Source organism: Entelurus aequoreus, linkage group LG27 (assembly GCF_033978785.1).
Source record: "Entelurus aequoreus isolate RoL-2023_Sb linkage group LG27, RoL_Eaeq_v1.1, whole genome shotgun sequence".
Classification (NCBI taxonomy): Eukaryota; Metazoa; Chordata; class Actinopteri; order Syngnathiformes; family Syngnathidae; genus Entelurus; species Entelurus aequoreus.
In genome coordinates, this window is record NC_084757.1 from 36,229,895 (window position 1) to 36,245,247 (window position 15,353).

General features: G+C 31.9%; 1 long non-coding RNA gene across 1 annotated transcript in view; it reads left to right on the forward strand.

Moving 5' to 3' along the window:
• LOC133644281 (uncharacterized) overlaps positions 1-15,353 on the forward strand; it is a 117,630-nt gene that overhangs the window by 41,883 nt on the left and 60,394 nt on the right. The window lies entirely within an intron of this gene.

The window sequence follows — 15,353 nt, forward strand, 5'->3', positions numbered from 1 at the left end:
AATTTGTCAAGGGAAAAGCCTGCGATTCTAGAATAGGCTGAACAGTTTGAAGTTGTAACAGTTTGAATCAGATGAAAAATGTGGGAATTGTGGAAGTTTTAAAGAATGTCCCATTGATTTCAATGGGAATTTCCAGGAAAAGTGGGATTTTTTTGAAAATGGTAATGGCTATGGAATGGAATTAGTTGAAATGGTTGGTGTTGGAATTTTTCAAATGAGAAATGTTGAAGTAGTAACATGTTGAATTGAGAAATGGTATTACGGAATTCATGGAATTTCAGGAAAACCTGGAATTTTTCCAGTTCAAAAAACAACTTATTTTTTTTCCTAATTAAGAGGAATGTTTTGACGGTGGAACTGTTGAAGTGGGTTGAAAAATGTGGAAGGAGTAGTCGCTAGAAAAAAGGGTGAACATAGGGGCTTTGGAAAATCAGGAATTCTGTAAAATCCTGGAATTTTTTTGAACTTGGAAAATAAGTCGTTTGAATGTCCAGGATGAGTGGAATGTGTTGAAGGTGGAATGGTTCTAATAGGTTGAAAAATGTGGAAATGGTGAAAGTTTGAAAAATGGCTAATTCATTTTAAATGGGAAAAATGTCCCGGAAAACCGAGAAATCTGGGAATTTTTGGAATTTGTCAAGGGAAAGCCTGCGATTCTCCAATAGGCTGAACAGTTTGAAGTTGTAACAGTTTGAATCAGATGAAAAATGTGGGAATTGTGGAAGTTTAAAGAATGTCCCATTGATTTCAATGGAATTTCCAGGAAAACCTGGAATTTTTCCAGTTCAAAAAACAACTAGTTTTTTATTTCCTAATTAAGAGGAATGTTTTGATGGTGGAACAGTTGAAATGCGTTGAAACATGTGGAAGGAGTCGTCACCAGAAAAAAGGGTGGACATAGGAGCTTTGGAAAATCAGGAAATCTGGAAGATCCTGGAATTTTTTTGAACTTGGAAAATAAGTAGTTTGAATGTCCAGGATGAGTGGAATGTGTTGAAGGTGGAATGGTTCTAATAGGTTAAAAAATGTGGCAATGGTGAAAGTTTTGAAAAATGGCAAATTCATTTTAAATGGGAAAAATGTCCCGGAAAACTGAGAAATCTGGGAATTTTTGGAATTTGTCATGGGAAAAGCCTGCGATTCTCCAATAGGCTGAACAGTTTGAAGTTGTAACAGTTTGAATCAGATGAAAAATGTGGGAATTGTGGAAGTTTAAAGAATGTCCCATTGAATTCAATGGGAATTTCCAGGAAAAGCGGGATTTTTTTGAAAATGGTAATGGTTATGGAATGGTCTGAATTAGTTGAAATGGTTGGTGTTGGAATTTTTCTAATGAGAAATGTTGAAGTAGTAACATGTTGAATCGAGAAATGGTATTACGTAATTTAATGGAATTTCAGGAAAACCTGGAATTTTTCCAGTTCAAAAAACAACTTCTTTTATTTCCTAATTAAGAGGAATGTTTTGACGGTGGAACGGTTGAAATGCGGTGAAAAATGTGGAAGGAGTAGTCGCTAGAAAAAAGGGTGAACATAGGGTCTTTGGAAAACCAGGAATTCTGGAAAATTTTGGAATTTTTTTGAACTTCGAAAATAAGTCGTTTGAATTTCCAGGATGAGTGGAATGTGTTGAAGGTGGAATGGTTCTAATAGGTTGAAAAATGTGGCAATGGTGAAAGTTTGAAAAATGGCTAATTCATTTTAAATGGGAAAAATGTCCCGGAAAACCGAGAAATCTGGGAATTTTTGGAATTTGTCAAGGGAAAAGCTTGCGATTCTCCAATAGGCTGAACAGTTTGAAGTTGTAACAGTTTGAATCAGATGAAAAATGTGGGAATTGTGGAAGTTTTAAAGAATGTCCCATAGATTTCAATGGGAATTTCCAGGAAAAGCGGGATTTTTTTGAAAATGGTAATGGTTATGGAATGGTCTGAATTAGTTGAAATGGTTGGTGTTGGAATTTTTCTAATGAGAAATGTTGAAGTAGTAACATGTTGAATTGAGAAATGGTGTTACGGAATTCATGGAATTTCAAGAAAACCTGGAATTTTTCCATTTCAAAAAACAATTTTTTTTAAATTTCCTAATTAAGAGGAATGTTTTGACGGCGGAATGGTTGAAATGGGTTGAACAATGTGGAAGGAGTAGTCGCCAGAAAAAAGGGTGGACATAGGGGCTTTGGAAAACCAGGAATTCTGGAAAATCCTGGAATTTTTTTGAACTTGGAAAATAAGTAGTTTGAATGTCCAGGATGAGTGGAATGTGTTGAAGGTGGAATGGTTCTAATAGGTTGAAAAATGTGGAAATGGTGAAAGTTTGAAAAATGGCTAATTCATTTTAAATGGGAAAAATGTCCTGGAAAACCGAGAAATCTGGGAATTTTTGGAATTTTTCAAGGGAAAGCCTGCGATTCTCCAATAGGCTGAACAGTTTGAAGTTGTAACAGTTTGAATCAGATGAAAAATGTGGGAATTGTGGAAGTTTAAAGAATGTCCCATTGAATTCAATGGGAATTTCCAGGAAAAGCGGGATTTTTTTTTGAAAATGGTAATGGTTATGCAATGGTCTGAATTAGTTGAAATGTTTGGTGTTGGAGTTTTTCAAATGAGAAATGTTGAAGTAGTAACATGTTGAATTGAGAAATGGTATTATGTAATTTAATGGAATTCCAGGAAAACCTGGAATTTTTCTAGTTAAAAAAACAACTTTTTTTTTTCCTAATCAAGAGGAATGTTTTGACGGTGGAACTGTTGAAGTGGGTTGAAAAATGTGGAAGGAGTAGTCGCCAGAAAAAAAGGGTGGACATAGGGGATTTGGAAAACCAGGAATTCTGTAAAATCCTGGAATTTTTTTTAACTTGGAAAATAAGTCGTATGAATTTCCAGGATGAGTGGAATGTGTTGAAGGTGGAATGGTTCTAATAGGTTGAAAAATGTGGAAATGGTGTAAGTTTAAAAAATGGCTAATTCATTTCAAATGGGAAAAATGTCCCGGAAAACCGAGAAATCTGGGAATTTTTGGAATTTGTCAAGGGAAAGCCTGCGATTCTCCAATAGGCTGAACAGTTTGAAGTTGTAACAGTTTGAATCAGATGAAAAATGTGGGAATTGTGGAAGTTTTAAAGAATGTCCCATAGATTTCAATGGGAATTTCCAGGAAAAGCGGGATTTTTTTGAAAATGGTAATGGTTATGGAATGGTCTGAATTAGTTGAAATGGTTGGTGTTGGAATTTTTCAAATGAGAAATGTTGAAGTAGTAACATGTTGAATTGAGAAATGGTGTTACGGAATTCATGGAATTTCAGGAAAACCTGGAATTTTTCCAGTTCAAAAAACAATTTTTTAAAAATTTCCTAATCAAGAGGAATGTTTTGACGGTGGAACTGTTGAAGTGGGTTGAAAAATGTGGAAGGAGTAGTCGCCAGAAAAAAGGGTGGACATAGGGGCTTTGGAAAATCAGGAATTCTGGAAAATCCTGGAATATTTTTGAACTTGGAAAATAAGTCGTTTGAATGTCCAGGATGAGTGGAATGTGTTGAAGGTGGAATGGTTCTAATAATAGGTTGAAAAATGTGGAAATGGTGAAAGTTCGAAAAATGGCTAATTCATTTTAAATGGGAAAAATGTCCCGGAAAACCGAGAAATCTGTATTGTGTACATGTAATGTACAGAATATTTATTCAGGTAGAAATATCACAGACTACATTACCAAACATCTTTGACATTCAAAGCATGATCGTAACAATCCACATTTTGTGTTATTAATGCACACAACTGCTATCTAAACATGGAAGTGTAGCTCCTCTCCTCTGAATGCAGGTGCTCCTTCAGCAGGAACACACGTTCTGTATTACTACACAATACAAAATCTGGCAAGACAGCAGGTATTTCTTTTTTAGATTCTTTTTAAAAGCTTGTTTATGTCTTTATGGCTTCTGGTTGCATGGAGATGGCCTGAAAAGGTCTTTTAAAAATTGTGTTTTTGGAAAATTATGGATTGATTTAGAATCGGGATAAATAAAAATCGGGATTTGGATGTGAATCAACTTTCTGTGCACACCTATTAAAAACACATTACATTTTATTCATAAATAGAGAAGGTTAACAAATTGTCACGTTGCAAAACAAATGTGATTAACGTGTACAACATGTAATGTACAGAATAATGAATATGTTCCTTTTGACTGTACATGTACTGTAAATGTATAATGTATTTATATTATTCACATGTGAATAATGCTGTATAATAGACTGTATTTATGTTACTCACATGTGAATAATGCTGTATAATAGACTGTATTTATGTTATTCACATGTGAATAATGCTGTATAATAGACTGTATTTATATTATTCACATGTCAATAATGCTGTATAATAGACTATTTATATTATTCACATGTGAATAATGCTGTATAATAGACTGTATTTATATTATTCACATGTCAATAATGATGTATAATAGACTGTATTTATATTATTCACATGTTAATAATGCTGTATAATAGACTGTATTTATGTTAATCACATGTGAATAATGCTGTATAATCAGACTGTATTTATATTATTCACATGTGAATAATGCTGTATAATAGACTGTATTTATATTATTCACATGTCAATAATGCTGTATAATAGACTATTTATATTATTCACATGTGAATAATGCTGTATAATAGACTGTATTTATATTATTCACATGTCAATAATGATGTATAATAGACTGTATTTATATTATTCACATGTGAATAATGCTGTATAATAGACTGTATTTATGTTAATCACATGTGAATAATGCTGTATAATCAGACTGTATTTATATTATTCACATGTGAATAATGCTGTATAATAGACTGTATTTATATTATTCACATGTGAATAATGCTGTATAATAGACTATTTATATTATTCACATGTGAATAATGCTGTATAATAGACTGTATTTATATTATTCACATGTGAATAATGCTGTATAATAGACTGTATTTATATTATTCACATGTGAATAATGCTGTATAATAGACTATTTATATTATTCACATGTAAATAATGCTGTATAATAGACTGTATTTATATTATTCACATGTCAATAATGCTGTATAATAGACTATTTATATTATTCACATGTGAATAATGCTGTATAATAGACTGTATTTATATTATTCACATGTGAATAATGCTGTATAATAGACTGTATTTATATTATTCACATGTGAATAATGCTGTATAATAGACTGTATTTATATTATTCACATGTGAATAATGCTGTAAAATAGACTATTTATATTATTCACATGTAAATAATGCTGTATAATAGACTGTATTTATATTATTCACATGTGAATAATTCTGTATAATAGACTATTTATATTATTCACATATGAATAATGCTGTATAATAGACTGTATTTATATTATTCACATGTGAATAATGCTGTATAATAGACTGTATTTATATTATTCACATGTGAATAATGCTCTATAATAGACTGTATTTATATTATTCACATGTGAATAATGCTGTATAATCAGACTGTATTTATATTTTTCACATGTGAATAATGCTGTATAATAGACTATATTTATATTATTCACATGTGAATAATGCTGTATAATAGACTGTATTTATATTATTCACATGTCAATAATGCTGTATAATAGACTATTTATATTATTCACATGTGAATAATGCTGTATAATAGACTGTATTTATATTATTCACATGTGAATAATGCTGTATAATAGACTGTATTTATATTATTCACATGTGAATAATGCTGTATAATAGACTATTTATATTATTCACATGTAAATAATGCTGTATAATAGACTGTATTTATATTATTCACATGTGAATAATTCTGTATAATAGACTATTTATATTATTCACATGTGAATAATGCTGTATAATAGACTGTATTTATATTATTCACATGTGAATAATGCTGTATAATAGACTGTATTTATATTATTCACATGTGAATAATGCTGTATAATCAGACTGTATTTATATTATTCACATGTGAATAATGCTGTATAATAGACTATATTTATATTATTCACATGTGAATAATGCTGTATAATAGACTGTATTTATATTATTCACATGTGAATAATGCTGTATAATAGTCTGTATTTATATTATTCACATGTGAATAATGCTGTATTATAGACTGTATTTATGTTATTCACATGTGAATAATGCTGTATAATAGACTGTATTTATATTATTCACATGTGAATAATGCTGTATAATAGACTGTATTTATGTTATTCACATGTGAATAATGCTGTATAATAGACTGTATTTATATTATTCACATGTGAATAATGCCGTATAATAGACTGTATTTATGTTACTCACATGTGAATAATGCTGTATAATAGACTGTATTTATGTTATTCACATGTGAATAATGTTGTATAATAGACTGTATTTATCTTATTCACATGTGAATAATGCTGTATAATAGACTGTATTTATGTTATTCACATGTGAATAATGCTGTATAATAGACTGTATTTATATTATTCACATGTGAATAATGCTGTATAATAGACTGTATTTATATTATTCACATGTGAACAATGCTGTATAATAGACTGTATTTATGTTATTCACATGTGCATAATGCTGTATAATAGACTGTATTTATATTATTCACATATCAATAATGATGTGTAATGGACTATTTATATTATTCACATGTGAATAATGCTGTATAATAGACTGTATTTATATTATTCACATGTGAATAATGCTGTATAATAGACTGTATTTATATTATTCACATGTGAATAATGCTGTATAATAGACTGTATTTATATTATTCACATATCAATAATGATGTGTAATAGACTATTTATATTATTCACATGTGAATAATGCTGTATAATAGACTGTATTTATATTATTCACATGTGAATAATGCTGTATAATAGACTGTATTTATATTATTCACATGTCAATAATGCTGTATAATAGACTATTTATATTATTCACATGTGAATAATGCTGTATAATAGACTGTATTTGTTATTCACATGTGAATAATGCTGTATAATAGACTGTATTTATATTATTCACATGTGAATAATGCTGTATAATCAGACTGTATTTATATTATTCACATGTGAATAATGCTGTATAATCAGACTGTATTTATACTATTCACATGTGAATAATGCTGTATAATAGACTGTATTTATATTATTCACATGTCAATAATGCTGTATAATAGACTATTTATATTATTCACATGTGAATAATGCTGTATAATAGACTGTATTAATATTATTCACATGTGAATAATGCTGTATAATAGACTGTATTTATATTATTCACATGTGAATAATGCTGTATAATAGACTGTATTTATGTTATTCACATGTGAATAATGCTGTATAATAGACTGTATTTATATTATTCACATGTCAATAATGATGTATAATAGACTGTATTTATATTATTCACATGTTAATAATGCTGTATTATAGACTGTATTTATGTTATTCACATGTGAATAATGCTGTATAATAGACTGTATTTATATTATTCACATGTGAATAATGCTGTATAATAGACTGTATTTATATTATTCACATGTGAGTAATGCTGTATAATAGACTGTATTTATATTATTCACATGTCAATAATGCTGTATAATAGACTGTATTTATATTATTCACATGTTAATAATGCTGTATTATAGACTGTATTTATGTTATTCACATGTGAATAATGCTGTATAATAGACTGTATTTATGTTAATCACATGTGAATAATGCTGTATAATCAGACTGTATTTATATTATTCACATGTGAATAATGCTGTATAATAGACTATTTATATTATTCACATGTCAATAATGCTGTATAATAGACTATTTATATTATTCACATGTGAATAATGCTGTATAATAGACTGTATTTATATTATTCACATGTGAATAATGCTGTATAATCAGACTGTATTTATATTATTCACATGTGAATAATGCTGTATAATAGACTGTATTTATATTATTCACATGTGAATAATGCTGTATAATAGACTGTATTTATATTATTCACATGTGAATAATGCTGTATAATAGACTGTATTTATATTATTCACATGTAAAAAAAAAAAAAAAGTGTTTATTGTCTATTGTGAGCGAACTGTGGTGCTGAATTTCCCCCAGGGATCAATAAAGTACTTTCTATTCTATTCTATCTATTCTAATATTTATTCAGGTAGAAATATCACAGATGACATCACCAAATATCTTTGACATTCAAAGCACGATCGTAACAATCCACATTTTGTGTTATTAATGCACACAACTGCTATCTAAACATGGATGTGTAGCTCCTCTCCTCTGAATGCAGGTGCTCCTTCAGCAGGAACACACATTCTGTATTATAATTATGGCTCGATTTAGACTCGGGATGAATACAAATCGGGATTTGGATTTGAATCGATATTCTGTGCCCCCCCTATAAATAACACAATGTGGAAAAAAGGTGTTTTGAAGGCTCGTCCAGCTACAAAACATGAAACATGGAAGAGAAAACAGGCTTTGACTTTTTCACGAGCGAGACTGAAGATGCGTGTTTTTTATCAGAAGAAATACGCTCCATGCACGCGTCTTGACCTCCTCGGCAGACGGTAATAAGACAGACATTATCGACACGTTCCTCCACCGCAGCTCTCAGAGAGACCATTTGTCCTTCAGCACCTTCCCAAACGGAGGTCGCTATCTCGCCGCCTTTGTTTCCTCTCCCGTACGTGCGCTTCACGCTGGTTTTTTTGTGCGAGCGCCATTGTGGGCCAGCCAAATGTGATTTGCCAGATAAAGTCAGTGCAAGGATAGCGGCGGGGGAAAAAAAAGAAATCCAACTCATTGGCCCGTAAGCGACAGAACTGGGGGTAAGTAAAAGGTAATGGCGGCTTAATTAACCCGGACAACCTCAATCTGCTCGCAACACTTCCTTAAATGCTTTGGCGACCTCGCCGTCGGTAAGACTGAGTCCGGCTGTGATTTAATTAAGGAGGGCACGTGTTTAATGGCGGCCCCGCCACCGAGGTCACCTGAACACGGAGATCCAACATGGCCGCACCAAGACTAATTAGACCAGGAAATGTGAAAGATTAGCATCAACTCTGGAACGTTTGTCTTTTTCTTTTAGGGATGGGGGGTACCTTTTAAGAATATCGATTCGCATCCAAATCCCGATTTGTATTTATCCTGATTCTAAATCGATCCATCATTTTCCAAAAATAAACTTTTAAAAGACCTTCTCCATGCAACCAGAAGCCATAAAGACATAAACAAGATTTTAAAAGGAATCTAAAAAAGAAATACCTGGTGTCTTGCCAGATTTTAATACAGAATGTGTGTTCCTGCTGAAGGAGCACCTGCATTCAGAGGAGAGGAGCTACACTTCCATGTTTAGATACTGGTTGTGTGCATTAATAACACAAAAATGTGGATTGTTACGATCATGCAAAGATGTTTGGTGATGTAATCTGTGATATTTCTACCTGAAAACATAAAGTGTACATTACATGTTGTACAAGTTAATCACATTTGTTTTGCCGCATGAAAATTTGTTAACATTCTCTATTTATGAATAAAAGGTAATGTTTTTATAGGGGTGCACAGAAAGATGATTCGCATCCAAATCCCGATTTTTATTTATCCCGATTCTAAATCAATCCATAATTTTCCAAAAATAAATTTTTAAAAGACCTTTGCCGGCCATCTCCATGCAACCAGAAGCCATAAAGACATAAACAAGCTTTTAAAAATTATCTAAAATAGAAATACCTGGTGTCTTGCCAGATTTTAATACAGAATGTGTGTTCCTGCTGAAGGAGCACCTGCATTCAGAGGAGAGGAGCTACACTTCCATGTTTAGATAGCAGTTGTGTGCATTAATAACACAAACATGTGGATTGTTACGACCATGCAAAGATGTTTGGTGATGTAATCTGGGATATTTCTACCTGAAAAAATAATTTGTACATTACATGTTGTACAAGTTAATCACATTTGTTTTGCTGCATGGAAATTTGTTAACCTTCTCTATTTATGAATAAAAGGTAATATGTTTTTTATAGCGGTGCACAGAAAGTTGATTTGCATCCAAATCCCGATTTGTATTTATCCTGATTCTAATTCGATCCACAATTTTCCAAAAATAAACTTTTAAAAGACCTTTGCAGGCCATCTCCATGCAACCAGAAGCCATAAAGACACAAACAAGCTTTTAAAAGGAATCTAAAAAAGAAATACCTGGGGCCGTACTTATCAAGCTTCTTAGAGTGCCATTTTACACTTAAGTCCTGAGAATTTGCGAAATTTAGTCCTACTCTCAAATTTAAGAATAAAAGCTTTTTACCAACGTTCTTAAGTCTAAGAATCACTCCTACTCTCCACGATATTTAAGAGACCTTCAGAGGTGTCTTAAGTGGTTAGGAGTTGCCAGCAGGGGGTGGCACTGAGGCGAGAGAGACGTGCGCCAACGTTCAGGGAACGGAACAATGTTTTGTTTTTTTTTGATGACGAGCAGCTGATCAAACGGTATCGTTTAGACAGAGCGGATATTATTTTTGTCACAGATTTAATACTTTTCGATTCCTTGTTGATTTCTGCATGTGTCTGCAGTGGGCTAGTATATATAGAGCCACCCACACCAGTTTCAAATTAGTTGCCTAATTAATGAATTGGAAAGAAAATGTTATGACAGTAGCGTATGTGTGTGGCCGTGAGGTGAGTGACGTCAGTGAGTGTGTGGGCGAGAGAAGAGAGGGAGCGGTAGCGTGAGTGCCGGCGGGGACTAGTTTGTTTTGTATTTTGTAGTTTATTGTCAAAATATACACTCCCATTGTCCACTTAAATATTTCCAAGATATTTCTTTATTCTTAGACAAGGGATTCCCTTCCGTGATTGGTCATTTCTATGGACACAGAAATGACGTCACCTAAAATTGCGTTTACGGCACATAGTAATGTCGTAATTCAGCTCTGAGTGTGACACTTAAGATTCAGTCCTACACTTGGCTGAAAGTGTGAGTAAGACGCTTGATAACTAACTTTTAAGTGCAGCTTTCAGCGAAGAATTTATTTACTCTTAAGTCAACTCTTAGCAGACTTCTTAGGAGTCATTCTAAGAAGCTTGATAAGTACGGCCCCAGATATGTAACACTAGCGAGCAGTAGAGAATATGAAGTCATTTTTGGCCCAGAATGTATTTTGCTTTATTCATTATTGAAATGTTTTTTTGCCACCTTATGTTGTATATTTTGTATATGAGATTTCCAGTTCATTTTATCATCTATTACAGGGGTCACCAACCTTTTTGAAAGCAAGAGCTACTTCTTGGGTAGTGATTAATGCGAAGGGCTACCAGTTTGATACACACTTCAATAAATTGCCAGAAATAGCCAATTTGCTCAATTTACCTTTAACTCTATGTTATTATTAATAATTAATGATATTTACACTTAATTAATCAGTTTAAAAGAGGAGAAAACACGAAAAAAATGACAATTAATTTTGAAACATAGTTTATCTTCAATTTTTACTCTTTAAAATTAAAAAAATTCAACTGAAAAAAAGAAGAGAAAAACTAGCTAATTCGAATCTTTTTTGAAAAAATTAAAAAAAGAATTTATGGAACATCATTAGTAATTTTTCCTGATTAAGATTAAATTTTAGAATTTTGATGACATGTTTTAAATAGGTTAAAATCCAATCTACACTTTGTTAGAATATATAACAAATTGGACCAAGCTATATTTCTAAAAAAGACAAATCATTATTTCTTCTAGATTTTCCAGAACAAAAATTTTAAAAGAAATTCAAAAGACTTTGAAATAAGATTTAAATTTGATTCTACAGATTTTCTAGATTTGCCAGAATAATTTTTTTGAATTTTAATCATAATAACTTTGAAGAAATATTTCAAAAATATTCTTTGTCGAAAAAACAGAAGCTAAAATGAAGAATTAAATTAAAATTTATTTATTATTCTTTACAATAAAAACAATAAATTTACTTGAACATTGATTTAAATTGTCAGGAAAGAAGAGGAAGGAATTTAAAAGGTAAAAAGGATATATGTGTTTAAAAATCCTAAAATCATTTTTATGTTGTATTTTTTCTCTAAAATTGTCTTTCTGAAAGTTATAAGAAGCAAAGTAAAACATTAATGAATTTATTTAAACAAGTGAAGACCAAGTCTTTAAAATATTTTCTTGGATTTTCAAATTCTATTTGAGTTTTGTCTCTCTTAGAATTAAAAATGTCGGGTAAAGCGAGACCAGCTTGCTAGTAAATAAATAACATTTAAAAAATAGAGGCAGCTCACTGGTAAGTGCTGCTATTTTTAGAACAGGCCAGCGGGCTACTCATCTGGTCCTTACGGGCTACCTGGTGCCCGCGGGCACCGCGTTGGTGACCCCTGATCTATTAATACTCCCAAAAATGTGGTTTCTTTTACCCTTTCAATGTCTACTCCGTCTATTTATAGTCGTATATGATGCTCTTTTCTACTGTTACCAAATAACATTATTTTAGTTTTACTGACATTCAAAGATAGTCTGTTTTTGTCAAACCATCTTTTTAATTTGTTCATTTCTTCTGTGATTATTTGTATTATTTACCTTCTGTGTGTTCCCTCCTGAACAGAAAGCAGTTGTGTCGTCTGCAAATAAAACTAACTTTAAGTCCTTTTGTAACTTTACAAATGTCGTTTATATAAAGATTAAACAACTCTGGTGGGAGTTCAACTCTTTTGTTGCCCTACTCTTTTTAGAGGTCCTTGAACGCACCGTAAAACCACTGCCGTCTGGTGTTTGTGCACAATTGAATATATTAGTTGTTAGACAGTTTGTGTATACAAGTTTAGATTGGGGTATATAGTTAGTTTTTTTTAACGTCTCGTGTTGTCATGTTAGCATTTAAGCTAGGGTGCTAGCGCCGGTCCGTCCATGTGTTTATCAGTGTGCAGTTACGAATCACAGTTTTTCCACCATTTTAATTTAAAAACTGTATTACTAACCGTCAGGAGTATCATTGATACCGTTTACCGTCACATCTCCCGTTAGGGCTGGCTGAGTCTGCAACTGGGTGTGACGTCACGCACAACTCAAGTACCATTGGATTTTACGCAAATAGGTGAGGACCGTCAGGGTTCGGTCGGTTCCTAAAAAGTACCGGATTCCGTGCCCATTCCTAAGCGCAGTTGTCAAAGCAACAACATTCTTATAGGGCTCCAAAATGCATTGCGGGGCTGCGGTAGCCATATTTGTTTGCATGGCCGTACTGTACCCACTTTAATGTGAGAGGGGGCCACAAACTGGATTAAAACAGATTGTACAAAGTAAAAAAAAACAACCAAGAGACCAAACTGTACCCTACTCCAAAGGCTCGCTACTTCGAAAAATAAGTAAACTATGTGGAATTGATCCATATGCAACTGCTATCCAAACATGGAAGTGTAGCTCCTCTCCTCTGAATGCAGGTGCTCCTTCAGCAGGAACACAAATTCTGTATTACTACAAAATACAAAATCTGAAAATTTCTTTTTATATTCTTTTTAAAAGCTTGTTTATGTCTTTTATGTGTTGAGCTGTTTAAAAAAAAGCATAATGTGTAAAAAAACACATTTAATTACAGCAAACTAATTGTCTTGTCGTGGTATTAAAACTTGAAAATGATCCGTCTAAAATGATATCTTTTTAAACATGGAAGTGTAACTCCTCTCCTCTGAATGCAGGTTCTCCTTCAGCAGGAACACAAAGTCTGTATTACTACAAAATACAAAATCTGAAAATGTCTTTTTATATTCTTTTTAAAAGCTTGTTTATGTCTTTTTTGTGTTGAGCTGTTTAAAAAAAAAAAAGCATAATGTGTAAAAAAACCCCATTTAATTACAGCAAACTAATTGTCTTGTCGTGGTATTAAAACTTGAAAATGATCCGTCTAAAATGATATCTTTTTAAACATGAAAGTGTAGCTCCTCTCCTCTGAATGCAGGTGCTCCTTCAGCAGGAACACAAATTCTGTATTACTACAAAATACAACATCTGAAAATGTCTTTTTATATTCTTTTTAAAAGCTTGTTTATGTCTTTTTTTGTGTTGAGTTGTTTAAAAAAAAAAAGCATAATGTGTAAAAAAAACCATTTAATTACAGCAAACTAATTGTCTTGTCGTGGTATTAAAACTTGAAAATGATCCGTCTAAAATGATATCTTTTTAAACATGGAAGTGTAGCTCCTCTCCTCTGAATGCAGGTGCTCCTTCAGCAGGAACACAAATTCTGTATTACTACAAAATACAAAATCTGAAAATTTATTTTTATATTCTTTTTAAAAGCTTGTTTATGTCTTTTTTGTGTTGAGCTGTTTAAAAATAGCATAATGTGTAAAAAACAAACATTTAATTACAGCAAACTAATTGTCTTGTCGTGGTATTAAAACTTGAAAATGATCCGTCTAAAATTATATCTTTTTAAACATGGAAGTGTAGCTCCTCTCCTCTGAATGCAGGTGCTCCTTCAGCAGGAACACACATTCTGTATTACTACAAAATCTGAAAATGTATTTTTATATTCTTTTTAAAAGCTTGTTTATGTCTTTTTTGTGTTGAGCTGTTTAAAAAAAAAGCATAATGTGTAAAAAAAAACCCATTTAATTACAGCAAACTAATTGTCTTGTCGTGGTATTAAAACTTGAAAATGATCTGTCTAAAATGATATCTTTTTAAACATGGAAGTGTAGCTCCTCTCCTCTGAATGCAGGTGCTCCTTCAGCAGGAACACACATTCTGTATTACTACAAAATCTGAAAATTTCTTTTTATATTCTTTTTAAAAGCTTGTTTATGTCTTTTTTGTGTTGAGCTGTTTAAAAAAAAAAGCATAATGTGTAAAAAAAAACATTTAATTACAGCAAACTAATTGTCTTGTCGTGGTATTAAAACTTGAAAATGATCCGTCTAAAATGATATATTTTTAAACATGGAAGTGTAGCTCCTCTCCTCCGAATTTAAGTGCTCCTTCAGCAGGAACACAAATTCTGTATTACTACAAAATACAAAATCTGAAAATGTCTTTTTATATTCTTTTTAAAAGCTTGTTTATGTCTTTTTTGTGTTGAGCTGTTTAAAAAAAAAGCATAATGTGTAAAAAAAAACATTTAATTACAGCAAACTAATTGTCTTGTCGTGGTATTAAAACTTGAAAATGATCCGTCTAAAATGATATCTTTTTAAACATGGAAGTGTAGCTCCTCTCCTCTGAATGCAGGTGCTCCTTCAGCAGGAACACACATTCTGTATTACTACAAAATACAAAATCTGAAAATG